General features: G+C 42.0%; 1 protein-coding gene across 8 annotated transcripts in view; it reads left to right on the plus strand.

Moving 5' to 3' along the window:
* Positions 1-25,049, plus strand: part of TMEM164 (transmembrane protein 164) — a 171,622-nt gene that overhangs the window by 20,406 nt on the left and 126,167 nt on the right. The gene's annotated exons all lie outside the window — the stretch shown is intronic.

Genomic DNA, 25,049 nt, shown 5'->3' on the forward strand with positions numbered 1-25,049 from the left:
TGGGGGGCAGCACTGATCACCACTGGAATTATAGCTCAGGCCCAAGAGGCCTAAAGATGGCTAATTTTCCCTTTACTGGAACAGCTAGTGACTCCTTGACTCTATCTAGCACTCTGCCCCTTGGCCCTTGTGTCTAATTATGGCACTTTTCAACTCTTTCTAGAGGGTTTTCCCAATCTCAGTGTGTCTGTGACTTTTCTGCCTCAGCTGTCCTTTTTTAGGTAAACTTGTTTTGAAATGTACCTTAGGGGTCAGAAGTGCATGGATTTTTTATGTGTGCGCCTGAGAATGAGTGCAGTGGGGTGGACTCCTAGTGGTGTCAGTATCAGGCAGCTTCTTTTAGCCCTGTTCCCTAACAGTTTCCACATTGGAAATTCAGTTCCAAGTCTGGGGCCTTCTCTGAAGAAGTAATTCAGTGTAGAGACACTGGGTTGCTCTTCCCAGATCCCTCACCCAGCACTCACAGGATTAGGAACCTGACAGCCCTGCCGTCTGCTGTGCCAGCTTATCAGAATAGTCACAACTAATATTTATGGAACACTTACCATGTACCAGGCACCCTGTGGGAATGATGCTCTCATCAGCACATGAATTTTATGGGTGAGGATAATAAGATTCAGAGAAGTTAAGTGAATACCCAAGGTTACACAGCTAGAAAGTGCCCAAGCTGGTATGGATGCCTAGGACTGGCTGACTCCAAAGCTGGTGTTGTTGGGCAGCTGGGTGGTCCAGTCAGTTAAGCGTCTGCCTTTGGCTTAGGTCATGATCCCAGGGTCCTGGGATTGAGTCCCACATCTAGCTCCCTGCTCAGTGAGAAGTCTGCTTCTCTCTCTCTCTGCCCCTCTCCCCACTTAAGTGTGCATGCATGGTCAAGCTCGCACTAGCACACTCTCTCTCTCTCTCTTAAATAAATAAATAAGTAAATAAATAAATAAATAAATAAATAAATAAATAAATAAATAAATATCTGACCTTAAAGAAAAAAAAACCCAAACAAAAACAAAGCTGGCGTTGTTAACTGGTAGGGTAATAGAGCCCATCATTTAAAGAGGTTACCAGGTACATTTTTATTTTTTTGTATTGATGAAGAACAATTTGCCAATTTTCTGCAAACCCATTTAAGAACTAACTATTGAGAAGAGTCCTGCATGCAGTCTGTTCCACTCTGACACTGTGTCAGGACACCTGCTAGTCATCAGCACTGCCATATCAGATAAGCGACTTCCCTCTGTAGAATTCACTTTCTGCAACTATAAAAGAGAAGGTTGGACTGACAGTTTAAGCTCCCTTCCAGCTCTGACATTTTGTGACACTTTGGTTCATTTCTTGCTTCCTGGCAGAATGGAGAAAAATCAGAGAACTGGATGAGGGACAAAATGCATCAGAAGTGCAAAAGTGGGGGAGAATCTAATGGTGCTCCCAGCAGCTTCCTGGATGGATCAATTAACCTCAAATGGCTTTACCATGTTGACAGTAACACATTGGTTCTGTTTTCCCTTGGGAATTTAGAAAGAAATAGTTTCTTTTCAGTTACCCATATCAGAAAGTACTAGCTTTCTTATAGTGCTTATTATTTAATTTGAGGCCCTGTAGTCTTTAAAAGTATTTCTAAAGATCAAATAAAGACTGAATGGTAATAGGGCACTTAAGTATTGGGTGCTCACATTTTATTACTCTGTTAGAATTACTAGAATTTGTGTTCTATTTCACAAGAGGGCTCTGGGAGATAGTGGTTTCTAGGAGAGAAGCAATCTAAACAGCAGGTTGTATGCAACTTTCTCTCCCTTCAGAGTTTAAAAGCAGGTAGACGGTAACTAGACCTAGCATAATTCACCTTTTATTTATCTTATCTATGTATTTATCTATGTTGTCATTAAAAGAACCACCTTGTATTCAAGGACACTTAAGATTAATAATCTATGAGCCTAGGTGATACTGTAGTTAAAATGGTAGCTTTGGTCTTAAGAATATTTTTATGTTCTTGTTGGTGAGTGTGGGCGTGTGTGTTCTCAAACCTGGAGGTGCTTATTTTGGATGATGTGTGGATCCGCCAGGGTCAGGCAGGGCTCTGGAAGGTGCCCCCCCCCCCCAAAGCCACCATCTTCTGTGTGTTTAGATTAGGGACCACCACTAGGAGAAGCAAACTCATCTTCCTGGGCACAGAAAGAGCAAGTCCTGACAAGTGGATGATGATGGCAGTGGTGCTCGGTGCGTGGTCAGTGCTGCACAAATGTGCGCTCATGGGTCCCAGGTTAAAGCACTTGGGAGGCTCATCACTTATAGGCTATCAAGTAAGGAAGCCCAGCAGGGTTGCCACATGGAAGGAGCTAACGACCTGGTGGCATTGTAACCGAAGCTGCACATGCATCCTGTTCTTCAGCTCCCTGTCCCATAGCCCCAGCTGATTTTTACCATCTTCTCACCCGGGTCTGGGTCAGTTCATAGGGAGGGTATGTCCCCTCCATGCTATCCTAGTTTTCAGAAAAGGTTCGGCTTGATGGCAGTCTTCCTGTGGGTTTTTAAACTACTGCTCAGTCATGCCATAAAATGGCACCAGCATATCATCTGACTACATTGCTAACACTCACTTGGATACCCTGCTGCTTTTTAGACTTTCACTCCTCTCCTCATGATGATCATTCGGATTCCCATGCTAATTTCTCTGCCTCTGTATTCAGGAGGAGAATTGCAATCCATAGCTTCCATACATGGAGTACCTCTTCCCCCATTATTTTCAGGAACTAGTTTCCCTCCTTTCTTGGAGCTCGGAAGAGGGCTTTGGAGTCAGACAGATCTGGATTTGAAGCTGATTTCTTTTTTTAAAGATTTTATTTATTTATTTATGAGAGAGAGAGAGAGAGAGAGACAGGCAGAGGGAGAAGCAGGCTCCATGCAGGGGGAGCCTGATGGGGGGGACTCTATCCCGAGTCTCCAGGATCACGCCCTGGGCCAAAGGCAGGCGCTCAACTGCTGAGCCACCCAGGGGTCCCCTAAGCTGATTTCTGTCTCTCATGAGCTCTGTGCCTTTCAACAAGTTACATAAGCATTGTCACCTGTTTCTTACTTGTAAGGCGAAGAATTCCATCTACCTTGTTGTGTTATGAGACAATTAAATTAATGAGTTTCTACTTGCAAAGCCCAGAGAAAAGTGTGTGGTCCATAGTAGGTGTTCTGAATATTTAGTACTGTCTTCCTCCCCCTGCCCCCTCCCTTGCCCCAAGAACTGGAGCCAGTAACAAAAGTTTTTCTTCTGATAACTCACAAAGGCCTTCTGGCATTAGCATGAACTAAGAGGCTGAGGTTTGCCTTTCCTTTGTGATGGTAAAAAGTAGCCATCAGGAACTCTGGATTGCATCCTTGCAGGAAATCTGAAGTTTGTTGACTTTTGCTGCCAGTTACAGAGTTGGTAAGACTGGGGCAGAAGCCTCCAGAGAAAGGGAATGTGCTTCTGCTGATTGCCCTGTAGACTGTAGGGTGTGTGGGTAATGAGCTGTGTGTTGGGTGTGGGAGTTCGGTGAGCAGCCTTAGGGAAAACATGGGTGAGTTTCATTCGCTCTTATGATAGGTGGCTCCCTGATGTTTTACCCCTGAGATGGTTTGGAGTCCAGTCGTTAGAACGTTGGAGCTCTTGATAGTAGGTGTATTAAATACTACTTCACATTAATAATATCAGCTTGCATTTATTTAGCACTGACATTGTGCCAGGCCGGTCTAAGGGCCTTACCTATATTAACTCACTTAATCCTCACAAGAATTCTAACAGGAAGAGGTACAGAACAACTAAGTAGCTTGCCCAGAGTCACACAGCTAGTGGTGGAGCTAGCAGGTTTTAGACATCAGACCTAAAGGGGCTTCACCAACTACCCTGTACAGTCTCTAACCATTTTTCTTTCTTTTTTTAACTTATGTGTTATAATTATTAGTTACTGGTGTCTAGAAATGCAGTTGATTTTTGGTCATTATTTTTGTATACAGCAACCTTGCCAAAAGCTTTTAAGTTAATGGTAATTAATTTATTTGAGGATTCTTTTGGATTCTTTATGTTGGTAATCATAATCTACAAACAATGAGACCTTTGTCTCTTTCTTTGGAGCCATTGTCTTTTTAAAAATATCGTTTTCTTGCCTTACTGTTCTAGTTAAGACCTTTAGTATAATGTTTAATAGAAGTGGCAATGGTGGATGTCCTTATCTTGATCCCCGTCTTAAAGGATATGCTTGCAGTGTTTCACCATTAAGTGTGTGATGTTTGCTGGAGATTTTTTCATTGGCAGTCTTTATCAGATTATAGATGTTCCTTTTCTTTAAAGATTTTATTTATTTATTAATGAGATTGAGAGAGAGAGAGAGAGGTAGAGGCAGAAGCAGGCTCCGTGCAGGAAGACTGATGCGGGACTCTATCAACTTTATCCCGAGTCCCCAGGACCAGGCCCTGGGCCAAAGGTGGAGCTAAACCGCTGAACCACCCAGGCTGCCCTAGATGTTCCTTTCTATTTTGAAGTTGCTAAGTTGTTACATTTTTTTTTTTAGTCATGAGAGAATGTTGCATTTTCTCAAAGGCTTTTTCTTCATCTTTTAAGATGACTTTTGTTCTTTAATCTTACAATGTGGTGAATTACATTGATTTTTCTTTTTTTAAAGATTTTATTTATTTATTCATGAGAGACAGAGGCAGAGACATAGGTAGTGGGAGAAGCAGGCTTCCTGTAGGGAGCCTGATGCGGGACTCAATCCCAGGACCCCAGGATCATGACTTGAGCCAAAGGCAGGTGCTCAACCACTGAGCCCCCAGGTGCCCTTCTTTTTTTTTTTTTTTTAAAGATTTTATTTATTCATTTATTTATGAGAGACAGAGAGAGTCAGAGACATAGGCAGAGGAAGAAGCAGACTCCCTGTGGGGAGCCTGATATGGGGCTTGATGCTGGGACCCCAGGATCACGACCTTAGCCAAAGGCAGATGCTCAATTGCTGAGCCACCCAGGCATCCCTTGATTTTCCAATATTAAACCAACTTTGCATTCCTGGAATCAAAACCCTGTGGTCATGATATATTAAGTTTCTTGCTCCTAGATATGGGTTGCTAGTATTTGATTTGATGTTTTCACAGCTATGTTTCTGAGTCAGTTTGGCTCTCATTTTCCTTTTTCATATTCTCTTGTTAGATTTTGGTATTAAGTTTATGCTAGCTTCATAAAAAGGGTTGGATAGTGCTTTCTCTTTTTCTTAACTTTGGAATAGTTCTTGTGAGATTAGAGTTATTTGTTTCTTGAATGCTTGTTAAAATTTGCCAGTAAAACTATCTGGGCTTTGTTTTCTTCTTTGTGGGAAGATTTTGGACTACTGATTCAATTCCTCTCATGATGATAGGAATTTTCAAGTATTCTATTTCCTCTTTAGTCAGTGTTGGTGGTTTGTTTTTCTACAAATGTAGTAACCATTATGTCTACATTTTCAAATATATTGATTTAAAATTGTTAATAAAAGCCTCAACTGTAGAAACTGCAGATATTAAAAAGATAACCCCCTCCATTCATAATGTTACTAATTTTTAAAAAAAATTTTTTAATACCAGTACAATTAATATATAGTGTTATATTAGTTCCTGGTACAATGTAGTGATTCAATTCTATACATTGCTCAGAGCTCATCACATATGTGTACTCTTTTTAAAAAAGATTTATTTGTTTGAGAGAGAGTGCAAGAGAGACCAGGGGTAGGGGGGAGAGGGACAGAAGAAGAGAATCTCCACTTTGAGTTTGGAGCCCAGTGCAGGGCTCGATCCTACCACCCTGGGGTCATGACCTGGGCTGAAGCCAAGGGTCACATGCTTAACCAACTATGCTACCCCTGCGCACCATGTACACGTACTCTTAATCCCCTTCACCTATACCGCTCCTCCTCCCTGTCCCTCCCCACCTCCCATCTGGCAGCCATCAATATGTTCTCTATAGTTGAGTCTGGTTTTTCATCTCTTTTCTTTGTTCACTTGTTTTGTTTCATAAATTCCACATGAGTGAAATCACATGATATTTGTCTTTCTCTGACTTCTTATTTTTCAGAAAAATCAATCTCACCAGAAGCTTGTAAGTTTTATTTATCTTTTATAGGAAGCCATTTGGGCTTTGTTAAGCCTCTCTATAGTATGTTAGTCTTCTATTTTGTTCATTTCTGTTCATTTTAAAAATTGTTTTATCCTTTATATTGTCTTTCAGTTTTATCTCCTGTCCTTTTTTCTAACTTAAGTTGGATGCTTAGCTCATTTATTTTTCAGACTGTCTTCTTTGACTGTAAGTATGATAGGCTAATAATTTTATGCTACCTACTGCTTCAGCTGGATCCCACAAATTTCAATATGTAGTATTCTGTTACATTGATCGGTTTTGAAGTATTTTGTGATTTTTAATGAGATTTCTTAATCCATGGGTGTTCAGAAGGATTAAAACAATTTTTTCTAAGCATTTGTTTAGAAATGTTTGATTTGTTGATTCCTAACTCAATAATATTGTGATCAGAGAATGCAGTCTGAGTGGTCCGTTTCTTTGAAATTTGTTGAGACTTGCTTTGTGCCTTGGCATGAGGCTAATGTCCACTAGATCAACCTTGTTAATTTTACTGCTCTTAGACAGCCTTACTCATTTTTTGTCTGCTTCCTGTCAGTGGCTGGGAGAGTTGTTAAAATTTACCACTGCAAAGGTGGATTTATCTGTTTCTTCCTTTAGTACTATCAATGTTACTTTGTATTTTTTGAAGCTAGGTTATTAGGTGTAGTGGGTTACTTTTTACATTTGTTACATCCGTTGATCAAATGTTCAATATAGGGGTTCCTATTGCAACTTAGCCTGTAGATAAATTAATAAGGATGACTTGGTGAAAGCAAAAGCATCCCTCTAGGTGGGCTGGTAAATTGGATTTTGAGCTACAGGGAAGAAACACATTTAAAATCAGAATTGTACCTTCCTGGTTATAGAATTAAGTTCTTAAAGCAATTTGACTTTGCCAAACAAAATTAACACTCTCATATCCTCCAGTGCCAGAGGATTTTGTCATCATTAAAACAGTTTTGAAAGCCTCATTCCTTCTGAGTTGGGCCAGAGGTTGGGAAGGAGAGCTTTATTTGTCTTAGGCCTTATAGACATTACCATTGGCTGGTCAGACAGGTTTCAGACCCATAGGCATTTTTCTTCCTATACTGCCTAGCCTTTTCTATGGGACCTGGCCCAGATTCCATTATCTCTCTGCCTTTTTTGGGCTAAACGCCTGTAATTATGTGGGTAGTCTTCAATCCCCTTCCACCTGACAGAGGTGAGGTATGCAGAAATTGAAATAATAGTTGCATAGGGGTTCTAAATAATTCATCAGCTCCTCTGCTCATTCTGAAGAAAAAAAAGTCTGTGGGAGACAAGTGCTCACAGGGACCAAGCAACAGGAGTGATGGAAATGACTACACCTTTTATTAGATTTTTGAAGAGAATCAGACTACATGAAGCTAGAAGTCATACAGAGAGACAAATTACATTTGGTCACATTTGCATGGGAATGGAACTTTTCAGCTCTAGCTCTGGAGCCTCCATGGTTCTGTGAAATCTCATTTTCAGGCTCTATTAGGGCAACCCCTGATTCTGATTCTATTTCCTGACTGAGTGCTCTGAGCTGGTCCTCTTTGCCTTGCCTGGACCTCCTTCCCTCCCAGAGAATTTCAAAGGAGAGGGAGCAGGTGAGCCAGTTAGGACCACCTGTTTCTGCCTGTCCTTTCATTTAAATGCAACTGTATTCCTCTTTTCCCCTCTTCAGTTTTTAAATTGTTTTAAAATATAGAAGGAACACAGTATCATAAATGTAAAAACTTTAAAAAAAAATAGGAATATATTTTAAAAAGTGAAAGTTTCTGGGAATCCTCTTCCCACCTTTGTTCTCTTTCTTTTTAAAGACTTGGGGTGCTGTCAAAGAATCTCCTTTCTGCCTTCTGATTCTTCACATTTGCATTTCTCACAAAAGCATAGTACAAAAGAAATTTCAATCTAATGGTGGTTGGGTGAGGAAGGGGCAGGAAGGGCCGAGCTCTAGACTCCACACAATATGGCTGCATGAAATAAAGGTCAAGGCTGTAAGGAACTGGATTTGAGAACACCAGTGATTCACCTTTATTTAAAAATGGAGGGTCAGCCCGGGTGGCTCAGCAGTTTAGTACCGCCTTCAGTCCAGGGCCTGATCCTGGAGACCTGGGATCGAGTCCCACGTCAGGGGACTGCTTCTCCCTCTGCCGCTCTCTCTCTGTGTCTCTCATTAATAAATAAAATCTTTTAAAAAATGGATAAGCTGTAGGGCATGGAATGAGATCCAGCTGTGTTTATCTGTGTTTCGGGGATGGGTAGATAAGTGGACAGTCCAAATCAGATCACTTTTGAGACATTGCTTTGTAAATTCTAACATGCTCTACAAATAGAAGATTAGCATTCATACTGATACTGGCTCTGGGGTGTGGTCATGGGTGTTTGTCTAAACAGCTAATAAATATCTCTCAGTGGGCCTATGCACAGGAACTGACAAAATGATCCTTAATTGCCATGTATCCAGTGGCAATTCCAAAAGCTTCTTTAATTGTCCTCATTATCTTAACATGTACCACATCAGTGGGGGTAGAAAAGAACTCAACCTTCAAAAAGAGCAAGAACAAGGGTAGCTTGCTGCTGATGAGCGCGGTGAAATCACCCACCTGATGTCGGGAATTGAAGAAACATGTAAGCATCTCTTAGTACTGCCTCAAACACAATAAAGCTGGTGACAACACTCTCTAAACTGTAAAGCTGGGTAATCAAAGGATCATTGTCATCATGACTAGTGAGATGGGCTGTCACCCAGTAACTTAAATGTAATGATGCTTCCAGGCAGTTCCAGAGGGGTTCTGTGAGCTCCTTTCCCGTCCAGGTGCGAGAAAATGCCACAGAAATGCAGTCTCCTGATAACTGAAACCAGGCAGCTAAATTGAATAAGACATTTGTCAAGAAGAGAGAAGATAATGACCAATTTTTGGTAGATAGATAGTTGCATGCTGAAACAAAGCCTGTATTGAACTACTTTGGAGTGTAGGAAGAAGCATTGCTATGACAACAAATTACTTATATTTGATTTAGAAGAAGGAGAGCAGTGCAGCTTCGTGTTTCAGAAAGCTTGTTAGAACAATTGTTGGCAGCGTATATGTTCAAATATAAAATGTTAAGTATGATCCGTTAAATAATTGAGCACCTTGGTGCATTTCATATCTCCTCTCTCCTGAACCAATAACGTACAATATAAGCAGATTAAAAAAAAAAAAAGCTTGTGGATTTACATGAGAAAACAGAACATTTCCAAGGAGCTGCAAATGAGATTCACAGCTTTAATTTGCTGCAATCCTCATGATGTCATGTATGTACAATTAAGAGCAAAATACAACACAGCAAAACACAACAAACGCCACATCCAGAGACCTATTTCGTCTGGTTTTATTCCATCCAGACCTGAGATGACAGTAGTTTGGGGTTTTTCATTCTGTAGATGATTAATCATCTTGGTGATTGAGAGTGTGTTTATTTGGAAGGAAACTACACTTAAGACCATTTCCATGCTTTCACGGTGTTCATGCCTGAGAGAATGAGTAAACAGTAGTTTTTATGAAATGTTATTTGCGGTGCATCCAGGGGGAAGGGGGACGGGGTGGGTGGTCAAGGCATAGAGACCCTGCAGGGAGCCTGTGAATGTAGAGACTTCCTCTTAGGTCCTATTCCTTGGAGGCAGATTTTAGGGTCTTGACTAGGTTCTAGGGGGGCGGGGGTAAATCCTAGGGGCTCCTTGAGGGCTCTTGAGATGGAAGCTTCAGATACTTCCTATTCTTTCCTTTTAGTACCTTTCTCCATTTACCCAACGTCACGTCACCTTCCCGTGTCCTTCTAGAACAGGAAAGGAAAGTAGGAGAAGGGAAAGAGTTTGGAAATGGAGAACTGACTTCCAGAAAGCAGGACTACCACCCTGAACTTTCAAATGGTCTCTCCAGGTGAAAGTCACACATTGGCACATGGCCTCCCCTTTTCTTTGGAGGGAAAAATTTGGTCATTATGACAGGGAGGAGGCCATGTCATAGGGCTTACTCAGAGGAGGAAGTTTGAAAACAATAACAAACCCAATCTTCAGTTAACCTTCCCCTTTATTGTTTTTTAAGATTTTATTTATTTATTCATGAGAGACATAGAGAGAGGCAGAGACATCGGCAGAGACATCGGCAGAGGGAGAAGCAGGGTCCCAGCAGGGAGCCCAATGCAGGACTTGATCTCAGGACACTGGGATCACGACCTGAGCCAAAGGCAGATGCTCAACTACTGAGCCACCCAGGCATCCCATAACGTTCCCCTTTAAATGAGGAGTGGCCGAGAGTTACAACTGTTCATGAATCACGGACGTTTCCTGGCATGCTGTTTAAATTCCATCCATTTAAAAGATTTGAGGTTCTGTGTTCTACTAGTGGATATCATGTCAGATCATGTTCTACCCTCCTCAGAAACTTCTAGTGCTCCCACTTACTTACAAGGTCAAATGGGAAGTTGCTTGCCTGCTCTGTGTGGCCCTTTGTGGTGTGGAAATAGGCCTTCTAGAGAAAAGATAGCCAAAGGGACATGTACTCATGGAAAATTTGGAGAGTAGAAGAGTTGGCAACTTTTTTTCTGTAAAAGGCCAGATAGTGAATATTTCTGTGTCTGCCACAACTACTCAAGTCAGCCTTTGTAGCACAAAATCAGCCATGGCAATGATAATACGGAGATGAATGTATTTGTGTTCAATAAAACTTTATAGACAGATCAATCAGATTTGGTTTGTGGGGCATAGTTTGCTGAACCCTGATATGGGGAATAAAAATCACCTGTCATCTTGCTACCAAAATGTTAACATTTTTACTTATTTTTTTCCTTTTATTCATGTTATGTTACACGGATGTGACTGTATTCTATACTACCAATTTTGTACTCAGAGCTTTTTCACTTAACATTCCTGTAACATTTTCCATGTCATTTAAAAGGTGTCAGAAGCTTAATTATTTTTTTAAAAGATTTTATTTATTTATTTGAGAGAGAGAGCATGAGCAGGGAGAGGGGCAGAGGGATAAGCAGACTCCCTGCTGAGTGAGGAGCCCAATGCAAGGCTGGATCCCAGATACCCGAGTTCATGACCTGAGCCCAAGGCAGATGCCCAACCAACTGAACCACCCAAGTGCCCCAAGCTTGTCAGAAGCATAATTCTTCGTGACTATGTAATACTCCATCCTATAACTAGATCATAATTTACCTAATCATTTCCTAGTATTTTCTGTTATAAATGACATTGCAAAAAACTGCTTTGTGCATACATCTTTGGATTTCAGATTATTTTGTATACCATTTTTCTTGAAGTGGAATAATCAGGTCAGGTCAAACATTCAAATGAATGTTTTTCAGGAGCTTAATATTGGCTGTTCAAAAAGGTAGTGCCCATTTATATTCCCACCAGCAGTGCAGAAGGCAGTCTGTTCCACCTCCTCTTTGCCAACAAATACTCTCACTAAAGCAGAATCTTTCTCAAAATGGCATCTAAGTTAATATGTAATTCCTTGATTATTACAGTGGTTGGAAAAAAATCCAGGTGATTGTTGCTAAGCTGCCATATTTCTTCTTTGGCTCGCTTGTCGGTAAAGGCACCTTGGGCCCTAACTTGCTCCCCTCCCCCCTCACTCCCCACACCTTGGCTAATGCAGTTTTCCTCTTTCATCCCCTGAGCTCCTGTGTCAAAATTGTATTCATCCTTTAGGGCCCAGTCCAGATCTGAATTCATCTCCCTGTGCATGTAGCCCTACCTCATTCTTCTTACTCATTTGATCTCTTTGCTCCCCATACATAGCACCTCTTAGGACCTTTATCTTTCCTGCCTCCTGCAGTTTTCTGTGTATGGGCTTTTTCCCCAGAGCAGGGACTGGGCCATGTTATTTGGTTCCCAGAACCTAGCAGAGAGCTTTAGTATACACAGAGGCCCAACTAATTTGCTAGTACTTTGTTGCCAGATTCCTGAGGTCTGCTGCAGGTGACTTTTTGGTAAAAATTTAAAGAGGAATGTTGCAATCACCTGTAATGTTTATAGAACTTTTTGGGATCACTGAAGAATACTTTTTTGGGGGTGCCCAAGTGGCTCAGTGAGTTAAGCATCTGCCTTCCGTTCAGGTCATGATACTGTGGTCCTGGGATTGAGCCCTGCATTGATTCCCTGCTCAGTGGGGAGCCTGCTTCTTCTGTTCCCCCTGCTTGTGCTCTCATTCTCTCTGTCAAATCAATAAATACAATCTTAAAAAAAAAAAAGAATACTTTTCTAGTTATCACAGATGGGCTGTATCCCTAAGTCCCGTGCACTCCTTTTTGTGAAATGTGGGTCTTCAAGTTTTCCAAGTGATGATATACAACAGTTTTTGCATGTGTTAGTCTACTTCTCTCTTGCATATATAGTATAGTACCATATCATTCAATAGAAGTGTCTGCAATGATGGAAATGTTTTATGTCTGCATTTTCTGATACAGTAGCCACCAGCCACGTGTAGTTACTGTGCATTTGATATGTGGTTACTGTAACCAAAGGACGGATTTTTTTCACTTTATTTAATTTTAAATACTTTATTTATTTTTTTTTTTTTAAATACTTTAAATTGAAACAGCCACACACAGCAGTGGCTACCATGTCAGACAGGGGAGGATCATATCGAATATTTAAAAGTATAGTCTCTTTTAGGGCTAGGAGCTTGGTATTTATAGTAATCTGTAGTAGCATTGACTTTGTGGCTACCTGAAAGGTTGAAGACGCATCCCAGATCCTGGCAGAACATTAGAGAGAGGGGATGATCTGAGTTTGATTTGCAGTGGCAACTGCGTCCAGTGGGATGGAGATGGTGTCAGGTTAGTAGGTTGGAGGCAGAACAAGACAAGCTGGAATATGAAGAGCAGACATTTGGACTTGATATGGTCGGTAATAGGGAACCATTAAAAGTTCATGAGCAGTGGAGTAACAGATGAGGGTGGTGTTGCAAGGTCACCTCTGCCAGGAGCGTGCAAGCTGCTGGGAGAGGATGTGAGTTATCGGCCCCTCCTTTACTGGGTAGAGCTGGGCAGTAGTGATTCACCAACTCCATCAAAACCCAGCCCACAACAGAAAACACAAGTGATTTATTTTCACATTAGTTTCCAGTTATTGTGTGCCTTCCTGTGGCTCAGATACACACCAGCATTGAGTGCTGCGGGCTTGTCATTGGGAGCTGGGAGAGAATGGCTGTCTGTCTGAGGGGAGGCAGGCCAGTCATCACTGCTCCACCATGGGCTCAAATCCTCTGTGGCTCTGGTGTGCCTTGGAAGGCTCCCTGATCTTTCAGAAACAATCTGGGAGCCCAGCAATTCTGTCCTCACTTGTCTGCTTCCTTGTGGGGCCAGTGGTAAATTTCTAATTGTTCTTTTTTTCTTAGAAGGTTTTTTTATTTTTATTTTTATTTTTTAAATTTTTATTTATTTATGATAGTCACACAGAGAGAGAGAGAGAGAGAGGCAGAGACATAGGCAGAGGGGGAAGCAGGCTCCATGCACTGGGAGCCTGACGTGGGATTCGATCCCAGGTCTCCAGGATCGCGCCCTGGGCCAAAGGCAGGCGCTAAACCGCTGCGCCACCTAGGGATCCCAGAAGATTTTTTAAAATAGATTTTATTTATTTATTCATGAGAGACACAGAGAGAGAGAGAGGCAGAGACATAGGCAGAGGGAGAAGCAGGCTCCATGCAGGGAGCCTGACATGGGACTCCGTCCCTGAACTCCAGGTCACACCCTGGGCTGAAGGCAGAGCTAAACCGCTGAGCCACCAGGCTGCCCTCTTAGAAGATTTTTAATCTCGTTGTTCAACTCTCACCTTCCGCCCCCCAACTTTCTCTTTTTTTTTTTCGCCCCCCAACTTTCACTTGTGTACAACAGTTACATTTCTGTGTTCTATCTGTTGTTTCCTACTTGTTACATTGCTTATATCTATAACCCTGTCCTGACTTTTTAGGATGTGGGCTTAATACTTCGCTGTCATTGTTCTATGGATCTGCCTCCAGGCTCACTTTTAAGAGAAAGAAAAACATTACTGAAGGGAGCCCCCCCTCCCCACACACTCTCCAATGTACCCCAGCAAATGTGGCAGCTCCCACCTTCTGCCTGACTGGGATGCCCATCCCCCGGGGTCCAGCTTGGCTCAGGGAGACAACCTAGCTCAGAAGCAGCCTCCTTTCTGGGAAAACATGTTCTGTGGAAAGTCTGGCCTAGAAAGACGTCTTCAGCCGCCACTGGCTGGGGCAAGGACTTGACTGTCACATCTCTGTGTGCCAGCGGCCCTTGCACTCAAGAACAGAGTTCTGCCTCCACTTCCCTCAAATTGACAGGCCAATTGCTGAGAGAGAACCAGTGGCCCTGTGTGGGCTGCCTCCCACCTCCCTATCTTAAGACCCAGCTAGAGTGAGTGAGTAGCACTTCTCTCTCTTGACAGCTTCCTCACCTCCGGGTTTCCCAATTCGAGGAGAGAGAAGACTCCCCAGTGTGAATTGTCATTGGGGGGGCAGGGGGAGATTTTAAAGGAAAAAGCTACCTTGAGCTGCACACTTAAGTGCTGTCCAAAAAATACACGGTCTCTTTGGGTTTCTTTTGCGATCATGGAGGTGGCATAGAGTTTACCAGTAAAGAGCATAAATTCTTGCAGCATGTACTTAACTGAGCGTGTAATCTGTTGGAGCTTGCGTGAGTTTCTTTGAACTTCAGTTTATCTGCCAGTAAAATGGTAGTAAGAATGCTTCCCTTGCATGGTTGTTCTAGGAACTAGAGAAGGTCTGTAGAGTCTAGTTCCTGGGACCTTGTAAGAACTCACTAAGAGGTGGTTATTAGAAAGGTTATCCGTTTAGGTTGGTAATGACGTCAAAGTTAAGCCCATTGACCCAATGTCCTTTCTCTTCATTCCTCAGGAATGAAGGAATTTTGCCTTCCTGAAGCTACATGTCCTCAGAGTGGGAAGCATTGGGTGTGATGGTTTTAATAAGAAAGATTTTCTTAACAGAAAGAGAGTTCCTAGGTACTAGATGACTGAGGAAGACTCTAGAGGTGCCTTTGCTAAGGAAACCTAAGGGAATTGCCACCTGTTTGAGAGGTTTCCACCCTGTCTGAGGGCCTAGATAGGGTGTGGTTGACGTCAGTGCCTCCTCCTGGCCTTTTCAAGAGTCAGATCCTGGGAAAATGGTCTCTGCCATCTGCAGTTGATGGGGCGGGTAGTTGATGGGGATATTGCTTTTGAGTCGAGAAGATCTTGTATTACATACTTGGGAGTCCTGGTAACCCCATCTTGGGATGCTCTGTTGGCCTGGCTATAAGGAAAGCTTTCCAGTTGACCTCTTAATCTTCAGCTGTAACACTGGAAATCAGCTAGCACCTTCTTTACAACACTGACTAGCCTTCACTTAGCAGAGTCATGTTCTTGGGATTCTGTGGGCCTAGGTTTCTATTTTCTATATTACTAGTGCCAGAGATTCTTTTGTAAGAGCAAGAAGAAAAACACTCTTGAAAGGTTGCTTGTGGTACAAATCTGTATGTTAAAATCCTACTTTAAGTGCAGAGGGGCAGCTTGCAAACGTAAGGAATTCCGTAGAGAGCCTCTTGGGGAAAAAGAAAATCCTTTGGTAATGTGAATTATGGCCTTTGGAATGGTGGTTAAATCTTGATTTTAATGTAGCATGTTTGCTTAAAGCAAGTCTGCCTAATTTTTAGGCTACAGCTTCCTTTTAGTGGAACGAGTGGGTATATTCCTTTTATAAAATACTCAGGGAAATGGAACCAGTGTCATTTTCACTTAGAAAGGGGGTGCCCAGCAGCTTCTCCCTGTCTTGATTGTAAGGAGTTGTATATAGTCACTTCTTATTATGACAGAATACAGAGTGATGTGACTTAAGAAAAAAAAGAACTGATTGGTCTCTTTCCTTACTTCCTTCTACTGGTCCTCACATTCTCTTGTTTAGTTGAATTTCCTTCCTGCTGTGGTCACCCACCATCAGAGGCTACCAGCTGCTTGGGTTGAGGTGCTAAGACCCCTTTGCTTCTTGAGGCTAGAGGACATACATGAAAACTGACATTTGGGTCCTGACTTTAAGCTGGAATGAGGGAGTTGCCACTGCTAGATATCCTCCCCTCCCCCCACTCCCCTGCCCTGGCGGATCCATATTGTGAATTTTGGCTCTGACTCTTAGGAAAACACCTCTGCAAACAACAGATCAAATAGGAAATCTTTCCATGAAACAAATCCATTTAATAGTATGACCTTGTAAATGAGTATCAAACATAAACAATGCACATTCCCTCATCCCTGCTAGCCATACAGCCAGAATGGGAAGGTACTTTTTAAAAAAAAAATTCCTTTGGTTGGATTTTGCTTGAAGTGAATTCTCAGATCAGACACACCCCTGTTTGTATAGAAGTCTCAAAAGTTTTTGTTGCAAATTGACCTAATCCAGTTTGGCTGTCCACAGTTTTGAGATTCTATTTTGGTTGGTATCATTGATATCTCTGGTGGTTAAGAGGTAGGTTTCTTCCCCACAACCAATATATTATAGTGAAAGCAATTCAGATCTAATTTTGCCACAGAAACATTATTTAACAGGCAGAAAACAGTCGTTTAACCTGATCTCTATGCCCAGAAGACGTTCCCTCTCTTCTTATTTCCAACCACTCTTGGGTGAAAGGTTCCCTGGAGGTAGATGTGGCAATATTCTAGTGGTAGGATTCAGCTTACCTTCTCACTAAAGGGCACATTCAAATTAAGTGTCAGAGCATAAGATTTGTTGCATCTCCTGAGCCTAAGGTGTCATTCCAAAGGGGTGAAGGACCTTGGGCCCACTAGAGTCTTCTATCCAATTCATGCAAGGGTGGGAGTACCTGAATGATATTTCTAACTGATTTACCTATCTCAAACACCAAGACGTTCCCCAATGAAGTAGGATTTCTAATATCCATTGTTGTAAATAACAAGCTATCTGAAGGGTTTTATTGCTGAAGCATTTGAGTGTGGCTTTTTTTCCATTAAAAACAATTAAGGTATATTTTGCTTTCTTTTTAGGCTACAGTTGTGTGAGTTTTGGCAAAGGCATACACCATGATCAAGATCAAGAATTGTTTCCATCACCCCCTGTCCCCTCAGATTCTCCATTACCTGCTTGTGGGCTTTTCAAAATAAATAGCTTTATTGAGATATAATTCACATTTGGTCATATAAGTCACTCATATCATATAAGTCACTCATTTAAAGTACACAGTTCAGGGTTTTTGGAGTATTATTCATTTTTTAAAATGGGGGTGAAATGTATATATGACATAAAATGGGCCATTTTAACCATTTGTATAAGTGCACCATTCAGTGGCTTCATAGTGTTCTGCAACCATCAACACTATCTGTTTCCAAAGCTTTTTCATCACCCCAAACAGAAACTCTGTACCCAATAACTTCCCTTTGCTTCCTTCCACAGCACCTGGTAAACACTGTTCCACCTTTTGTCTCTAAGACTGTACTTAACTGAGTACCTCATAGAAGTAGAGCTATACAACATCTGTTCTTCTGTGTCTGGTTTATTTCACTTCACATAACGTTTTCAAGGCTTATGCATGTGGCATATATTAGTATTTTGTTCCTTTTTAAGGCTAAATGATACTTTGTGAATATACCACATTTGGTTTATCCACTCATCTGCCCATGGACACTTGGCTTGTTTTTCTTTGGCTATTGCGAATACTGCTGCAATGAACACTGGCTTACAAGTGTCTGTTTGACGCCCTGTTTTCAATTTTGGGGGTTGTATACCTAGGAGTGGAATTGTTGGGTCATATGGCAATCCCATGTTTAGCTTGTTGAGAGCTGCACAATAGTTTCACAAACACCTGAGCCATTTGTTACTCCCACCAGTAATGTACAAGGATTCTAAGTTCTTCATATATGATCCAGCATTTATTTTCCATTTTTCAAATTCTCACCATCCTAGTAGGTAGGTGTGAAGTGGTATCTCATTGTGGGTGCTGTTTTGTATTTCGCCAGTGACTAATGATGTTGAGCACTTTTTTCTGTGTTTCTGCCATTTGCATATCTTTGGAGACATGTCTGTTGACATCCTTTGCCCATTTTTTAAAAACTGAATGGTTTGTTGTTTTACTGTGGAGTTTACAATTGTGGGCTTTGATTAGAGATTTTAGTTACTAACTAATCACCCCTGGAGTTTGTATTCTCAAGTAGGGCTTTTCAGATGTTAGCTGCAGTGTTCTGGTAAATGTTTTAAAGCACTGATTTAGAGCGTTTGCCAATTTCCATGGTCCATTTCAAGTTACCAATCTGTTGTTATTAAAGTAATAAAGGAGTGGGAGGAGAATGTGCACAATCAAGTCTTGCTAGCAAGTGCTATTGGGCTTCCAGCACACCACTGAATGTTAACCACACACCCTACAGTGTAGAGTGAAACTAACACACACACACACACACACACACACACACACACGGACGTGTCACAGTGTCTATGTTGGAAGTATTTAAAATGAATTTGTAGACATTACAACTAAAAGTAAATGAATATAATTTTCAATTACAATACTTAAGCTCTCTCATTGGAAGTAAGAAAAGCTACCATTTGTTGAGCTTGTCACATGCTAGACATGTTCCAAGTGTTTAATACAAGTGTCACTGCCTTCTGTCCTATTCAGGGGATTTACTTACTTACTAAGTGCCGACTACCATAAACAGAGCGAATGACTTTCTTCTAACCCCAGAGACACTTGTTACTTTGTACCCTCCATCTTTCCTAAAATCTATTCAAACTGGAAGTGAAAGCTAAAGCCATGGTTGTACCATGTATTGATGAACTGTGGGAGTTCAAAATATCCTTTGCTGGATTGCAAAAAACACACAATCCCCCCCACCAAAAAAAAACCTCACATATGTTTTTTTAAATTTTAATTTATTTTAATTTTTTTTATTTTATTATTTATGATAGTCACAGAGAGAGAGAGAGAGAGAGGCAGAGACACAGGCAGAGGGAGAAGCAGGCTCCATGCACCGGGAGCCCGATGTGGGATTCGATCCCGGGTCTCCAGGATCGCACCCTGGGCCAAAGGCAGGCGCTAAACCGCTGCGCCACCCAGGGATCCCTCACATATGTTTTATAAGGAAAACTTAAGCAAATCAGAAATGGCCAAAAAGAGAAAGTGAAAATCCTCCATAATCCCACCCACCAGAAATGATCATTAATAGCTGGCATTTATTATGTCTTTTCCTGACACCTTTATTGTTTTACAAAAATGGGATGATGCTTTACAATTGGAAGCTTTTTTCACTTGACAACATAGTTGGACACCAGTGCATAGAGACTTATCTCATTCCTTATCTTGGCTATCTAGTATCCCTCATGTGACAGAAGTGTAAGGGATGGTAAAGGACTATTTTGAAGAAGGGATGATAGGTAGCACATGGCACAAAAAAGTTGGTAACCGCTGTTGGGTACCTAAAACCACATCATTCTGTCTGCTCCCTGCTCCAGAGCTACCAGAACTTACCTGGAATGATAAGATGATAATCAATGTTAAGAGTTACAGGAAATCTCTTCAGCCCCTTAAGGATAGTGGTGAGATAAGAGTACACATTAAATCCTTTCACATGTCTTCATGGCTTTGCAGCTCTGGTCTTTTTACTTTTTTTTTTTTTTTAGTTTTAATTCCAGTATAGCTAAGATACAGTGTTATATTAGTTTCAGGTGGACAATATGGTGATTATACATTTCTGATCTTTTGAGACCCTATTTAGACTCTCTTCATCTCCAGGGGTACCTGTGTGGCTCAGTCAGTTGGGTGTCTGCCTTTGGTTCAGGTCATGATCTCAGGGTCCTGGGATTGAGCCCCACATTGGGCTCCCTGCTTAGCAGGGGAGTCTGCTTCTCCCTCTCCTCTTCCCTCCTCCTTTCCCCTGACTCCTGCTGTCTCTCTCTCAATAAATAAAATCTTTAAAAAAAAAAAAAAGCTCTCCAACTCCAGTAGGCTCTAGTCTGATTTGGAGAAACATTGTCTTCATGGCAGCACAGCCTTTGAATTCCTCTTTATCTGTTACTGGCTTTGCACGATGGCCACCACCAGGTTTTCTTAATTGTTCAGACTTGTCGGTTTCTGAGTATTCTCAATGGTTGTGTTTGTTTTCTCTTCTGTCCAGGCACTTGTCACTAGCAAAACTCCAATTGACTTTATCCGGCGAGGCATTTATCATTGTTGCAACTGAGGATTGATAGGAAAAAAGAAGGTTATCTAGGGGAAGGGTAGAAGTAGTAGAAGTGTCTGACAGCCATTATTAGGTGGCTGTCAAAATAACATGCTTTATTCTCCGGCAAGTACCCATTCCAGGGAATGAAATAATCCAAGAATGATAAGCTCCCAATTGCCATCTGTCAGTTTGTGATGCTGCCTGCCTGCCTGCCTTGTTCTAGTTAACATTGAACGCTGATTTCACATGGCACTGGGAGAAACTTAGAGGAAGGATAAGATGATCATAGGGTGTAAAGTGAACTGACCAGAAGCCTGCCCAGAGATGGGCCAAAGGCCAGTGGCAGCAGTTGATAAGCACTCGTTTATCTCATGCTCTCTTCCCCTTTCTTCCTTACCTCAGATTGGATCTTTTTGGTATATTTTTTATTGGAGTTCGATTTGCCAACATATAGTATAACACCCAGTGCTCATCCCGTCAAGTGCCCACCTCAGTGCCCATCACCCAGTCACCCTATTCCCCCCACCCACATCCCCTTCCACTGCCCCTTGTTCAGATTGTTGACAGCATTGTGTTTTCCTCCTGAAATATAACATATGTGCCTTCTTCTACCAGCTTGGAGAAGTTGGTTTAGTAGGGGCAGAGGGCAAAGAGGTTTGGGATGGGGTTAGAGGCTATCATTCTTCCTAACCAAAAAGGTAAGAATATGGGTGTTTGAAGCTCATGAATGGACATGCCATTATCTTTCAAATTACATGCTAAGCATCAGGCTTGTACCATCTATGTTTTACTGTGCCTTCTGGCCCATAATCCCCTCCAAAGGCAAACTGTTCTGTGCCAGCTGTGCTGGGAGGCAGCAGCCATATGTTCCAGAGAACCTGCCCACCCCTGGCTTGGGTTGATTGGACTAAGAGTTGGCCACCTGTCCCTAAAACAGCCTGTCTGTCACCTGGCAAGCAACATAGGTTTGACAAGATGAGCTGGGCCAACATACTCCTCTCCTTGGAAGTTAGAATCATGAAGTTGAGAGACTAAGTAAGGCGGTTCACAACAGGGACAAGAGCCAAAAGATGATAGGGAGGGGAGCATTATGTAGGCCATGTCTATGCTGGAGTTAGGAGACAGGACCCATGAGTAACATGAATAAGCTACCAAGAGGAATAGAGGTGCCCCAAGAGACAGAGGAGCTGTTCCCCATTGAACCCAGAACCACCTTTCAGTTCTCCTGAGGCCAAGCTTTCTCCTGCACTAGGATTCTCATGGGATACCTGTTTCTGTTTCTCATCATAAACCTCCCTTTTCTTGAGCCAGCTGGAATAAGATTCTTTTCTTAACAATAAAAATGGCCAGACCAACCCTTCTTGTCTTTCATGGTTTGATAATAGTGGAGAAAAAAAGATTTAAGGTTTTGTGAGGATGTAGAGAAACTGGAATCCTCATACACTGTTGGTGGGAATGCAAAATGGTGCAGCTGCAATGGAAAAACAGTATGGAGGTATCTCCAGAAATTAAAAAAAAAAAGACCTGTCGTATGACCTGGCAATCCCACTTCTCAGCATTTATCTAAAATAATTGAAATCGTGATCTCAGATACTAGCCTGCCAGTGTTCACTGCAGCACTGTTCACGATAGACAAGATGTAGGAAATGATCTAAATGTCCATTGGTGGATAAATGGATAAAGAATATGTATGTACAAAGGAATATTATTCAGACTTCCAAAAGGAGGAAATCTGGTCATATCCTAGGACACGGATGAACCTTGGGTATAATATGCTAACTGAATAAAGCCAGTCACAGAAGGATAAATACTAGATGATTCCACTTATAGGAAGCATCTGAAGACTCAAACTCCTTGAATCAAAAAGTAGAATGGTGGCTACTAGGCATTATGGAGGGCTGGGAAATTGCGAATCAATGGGCATAAAGTTTCAATTATACAAGATGAACAAGTTCTAGAGATCTGCCATACAACATAGTGCCTATAGTTAACAATACTGTATTGTGTACTTTGTTAAGAGTGTAGATCTTACATTAAATGTTCTTACTGCAAGAAAATAAAATAAATCATCACTTCAGATCTAGGCCTTGACCCTTCCGGCTGTAGACTTTGTGGGCAAGTCGACAACAGTTGGTTAAAATTCAGTGTTAACATTAAGTGCCAAAGTCTATTCTACGTATTATGGGGAGCAGTGGAAAAACACAGATACCTCATTATTTCTCTCAAGCTCGGTGCTGACATACGAGCTTTAAATCTGTGTTCCTGGCAAATGGTGAGAATGGAAAGAGGCAGGGATCCTGACTGTTCATTTATCACCTCACAGCTCTCAACCAACAGGGGGCCTTCTTTATCCTATGTAACCTCTCAGTGGAATATTTGCCTTTGATTTATTCCTCTTTCCAGTCAACTCTTGATTATTCATGTAATAGAGGAAAGCATTAATGTGAATAATAGAAGACTGCCCCATCTTGGCCTCTCTTCCCTGCCACATCAGTGCTGAGTTTCAGAAATGGAAACCAACTAGCAGAAGAGGTAAGGAGGCTCAAAAAAGCTGGGGCAGGGCCAAGCAAATTAACATTGTTTCTTCTCCCACTTTTTATACCTTCCTTCTAAAAGGTCCCTCTTAAGTTCCTTTTCTGGTGCCTGTAGGACATTAGTGGAAGGGTGATGCCATCTGCTTGATTGAAGTAAAAATAAGGGATTTTCTTAAAGACTTAAATGTAGTTGGGGGCAAGTTGACTGGGATGCTGGCTTTTCCTCTCCCATTTATTTTACCCTTCACCGGTGTTTGGTGTCAGAGCCAGCCAGTTTCCTGACTGGCAACCATTATTCTCAGTTCAGGATTTGGGACTCAGCTAGTTAAGATATCTCCAATGGAGTTTCTTGAAGTTTGGTCCTTGAGCCACTTACATCCAGGTGTGTGTGTGTGTGTGTGTGTGTGTGTGTGTGTGTGTGGCATGGGGTAGTGGTGCTTATTAAAAATGCTGATTCCTGGGCCTCACATCAGACCTATTGAATCCAGGTATGGGGCAGGGAATTGGCTTGGGACTTTGAATTGTGAGGCACTCCTGTCCAGGTAATATTTATGCACACCCAACTTTGAGAATGACCAATCTATAAAATGGCCCACAGGGATTTGGTGGGTAGTTCTGGGAAATTGCCAACACTTCTGTTTTCCCTCACTGTTAGTAGACCTGCGAGGGGGTGGGGGAAGTGGGGCATGGTAGGTGCCATGGGGTGTTTTTTTTTTTGAGTATAGATAGGGATTCTCCATTGAAAGGACCATGAAGAAGGATGGAAGTGCCACAACTGTACAAAATTTGATGGTACTCAACCCTCAAACACTTGTTGAATTACTGTCTTGAGGACTGAGAGTTGGTTAAGCAGAGATGTAGGGTGATTTGTGTGTAAGCTATAGGCTTGGTTTTCTTGTTTCCTTCTAAAGAGACCCCCCCTCTTCTCTGTTTCTGCATTGTCTATTTAGAGTAAAGATAGCTAGTCCTCGCCAACATATTTGAGGTTTTGTGGTAATTTAAATATATAAATAGGAACTGCATGATGCCATTCAGTGATTGTACCTAAATATAACCCTCCTAATCAAAATGAGGATATTGTGTTTATTTTAAGACTGTGGTTAGAGTGTTCAGTCTCCCCCCACCTCCCCAAACACTGGTTCTGTGGAGTAAAGCAAGGTCCTGTATTTCATTGCTTTCCAGGCATTCCCAAACAACTGTTGAATGGGTTTTGTTCCAAAAGTTTCTTTGGAAGTCTGTTTAGAATTCAGATAGCATTTTCCCATGGACACAGCATACTTGGGGGTCAGGTTCCCAGACGAGCTGGCAAAAGTCTATTTAATATGGAGTAGAATGGAAGTACAGTCCCCAGCCCCTAACGATGTTTCCTGACAGTGTTTTGTTTTTGTTTTTGTTTTTTTTTTATGGGAAAAAGCACCAGGGTTTCAGGCCTGTGGTGCTAAACACACATCCTAGCTTCAGTCTATGAGCAGAATCCTAGGGTCTTATGGTGAGAGGATACAGTTCAAAATCCTCTACCTGGCTTCCTAGGCCTTCCATGATCTAGTTTCTGTTCATCTCTGCAGCATCTCCCTCCTCCACCCCCGCCCCACCTCTCTCTTTCTTCAGTATTCCTCCTTCTCTCCCTCCCTCCCTCCCCCCCATTCTGTCCTCCCTTCTTTCCTTCCTTTCCCCTCTTTCCTTCTCCTTCCTTCCTTCCTCCCTTCCTCCTTTCCCTTCTCTTCCCTTCCCTTCCTTCCCCCTTCCTCTTTTTTATATAAGCTCTGTCCCCAGTGTGGGACTTGAACTCATGACTCTAACATCAAGAGTTGCATGTTCCACCAACTGAGCCAGCCAGGCACCATGTTTCCCCTGGCATTCTCTATGATCCAGGGCAAAGGAGCTACTTTGAGTCCCTTAGACTTGTCTGTGTCACATTTGGGCCATGGAAACTTTTACCCATGCTGTTCCCACTGCCTGAAAACCCCCTTACCCCCTTGCCTGCTACCCAGTTGATGGCTCTGTTACAGGCTCTCAGAACTCTGATCACAAGTTTTATTTTATAGGATGATTTGTTTGTTTCATGTCATTTCTCTTCTCTCCTGTCAGACTGAAAACTCCACAAAAGCAACAGCCATGTCTGTTAATTGCTGCATTATCCCCACCACTTAGCCTTGTATCTGGCAGGTTCTTAATAACTGTGTGGCAAGTG

The sequence above is a fragment of the Vulpes lagopus genome, chromosome X (assembly GCF_018345385.1).
Source record: "Vulpes lagopus strain Blue_001 chromosome X, ASM1834538v1, whole genome shotgun sequence".
Classification (NCBI taxonomy): domain Eukaryota; kingdom Metazoa; phylum Chordata; class Mammalia; order Carnivora; family Canidae; genus Vulpes; species Vulpes lagopus.